The sequence below is a fragment of the Astyanax mexicanus genome, chromosome 5 (assembly GCF_023375975.1).
Source record: "Astyanax mexicanus isolate ESR-SI-001 chromosome 5, AstMex3_surface, whole genome shotgun sequence".
NCBI classification, from domain to species: domain Eukaryota; kingdom Metazoa; phylum Chordata; class Actinopteri; order Characiformes; family Acestrorhamphidae; genus Astyanax; species Astyanax mexicanus.
Genome location: NC_064412.1, coordinates 27825508 through 27827500, shown reverse-complemented (window position 1 = coordinate 27827500; position 1993 = coordinate 27825508). Strand labels below are relative to the sequence as shown.

The following is a 1993-nucleotide window of genomic DNA, read 5'->3' as shown; positions in this document are numbered from 1 at the left end:
CGCAAACCTGATCTAGGCTAAGTGGAAACACGTTAAACGATTATTTCTGTAAGACAATGAAACTGTCTGATTAATTTACTTTATTTTACCCAATAATGCTTACTTCAATGTGTGCATAGAGGATATCTTAATAGTTGTAATTTCAATGCATCGCCTCTAAGTGTCGCCAAATGACAAAAACACAATACATACGCACAAAAAAAAGGCGTACGCCCAAAACAAAACTTCCGTGGGGGAACGCACTTTCACACGTTCAAGTCAAATTTAGTACATCAGACCGTGAGCGTGAAATATGGCGTACGCAATGTTTTTGTGCGTACGCACCTTTAGTACATGAGGCCCCTGCTTATTTAACCGCCTTGACCATCAAACGCCAGTTTAGACCATTTAAAACCAGCTGGATTTTCTGCAGGACTAGCTGTATCTTAATGTGCCAACCCAAAGCTCGTGAGGGTGTAATAAAGTTATTTTTTATTTACATAATAAGGGTCTATATAGCTAGTTATATATCTACTATATAGATATTATAGATATACTATATATATATAGATATACTATATACTATACTATATAGATATAACTATATACTATAGTTATATATCTACTATCTTCTATTATATATCTACTACCGTCAGCCTACGGAGAAAACGAAACCCATTAGCTAAAAGGTCTAAATTCAGCCTCGTTTCATATTAGATTATTTTAACAAGTTAAAAATTCAGAATCTGAGTTTAGTTTGAATTGTTCCTTTTAGGTGAATTACAAACAATATCCAGCATAATATGTGTGAAAACTACGCTCATGGTGACGTTAGCTTCCTTTTAACTTCATATTAAAAATCTGGGCTCAATAGGCTATACAAGGAGTCAGATGACGTCAGTTTACTGAGAAAGTGAAACTCACTCGCGCAGTCACAATTCAGCTCAAAACAACGAGCACAGTCAGCGTTAAAGCTGCATTAATCCTTACTACGAGATGTAGATGGTCCTGTTAGAGAGACTGTTAGGTTAAAATAAGCGAGTAAGCGTTAAATCACATTTTTGTCTCCTTTTTTAATTTGCAAATGTTATGCTGAAAATAGCAGAACCGGACGCTCAGATAAAATAGGACTATATTAATCATACGCATAATCGGTTAAAAAAGGAATTTTACTTACTGGATGCAGGGGTTTAATATCGTCTTACAGCGAATCCTGCAAATGAACTCTGACAAGACCAGCCTGTTTGTTTTCCGCTCCTGTGCCCGTATTCCATTATGTCCCGCCCTCCCGCGCTGTGATTGGCTAGTGATACTCCGCTTTCTTCATTAAGATTGGGTGTTATCTGAATACGGGTATGATTTAAACAATAAAACCACACCCTGTTTCGGTCAGCTGACTTTTGTCTTGTGCTATTTTTACTGATTAAAAACCAAGCAGAACAAGAAAATTAGTATTAAACGTTCCCACCTCTATACTCTAAACTGACTACTATTATTTTATCATACAACATACTATCAGTCATATTAGCATTACATTAGACATCATTTGAATATTAAACATGCTTAATACCTGGTTCAGTGAGTTAAGAGCGCCTACCTCCAGCCAATGGGATCACGTAAAAAGAGAGAGATCCACGGATCCGTCTTTTGCATGGCCCCTGTTCCCCTGTTAAATCAACAAATTACTGTCAAACACTAGAGAGAACCCGCGAGTGAGTCCTCTATAGGCGAATAAAGCTAAAGTATTCCTTTATGAACCATGTATTTATAGAATCATGTATTTGGCACACAAACGACCTTCAACGTTGAAATGTGGTTGAAATATGACTAAAGTAATGTCTGTTGTTGTTTCAACGTTGAAACAACGTTAAATCAACATTTAATGTTTAATGGTTGTGCTAACATTTACATTTTAACGTTAAATTAACATGTAATGTTCAATGGTTGTGCTAAGGTTGAAATTTTAACGTTAAATCAACATTAATGTCCTCAACCTTCTGCGTTTTAAATTTTA

The 1993-nt window shown here is 35.9% G+C and overlaps 1 protein-coding gene across 3 annotated transcripts in view; it reads right to left on the bottom strand.

The window, feature by feature from the left end:
• Window positions 1-1261, bottom strand: part of trim25 (tripartite motif containing 25) — a 21280-nt gene extending 20019 nt beyond the window's left edge. For all 3 annotated transcript variants that reach the window (XM_007234398.4, XM_022675221.2, XM_007234399.4), the window contains exon 1: window positions 1157-1261. The gene's annotated coding sequence lies outside the window, so the exon portion shown is untranslated. The remainder of the gene's footprint in view (window positions 1-1156) is intronic.
• Window positions 1262-1993: the final 732 nt, after the last annotated feature.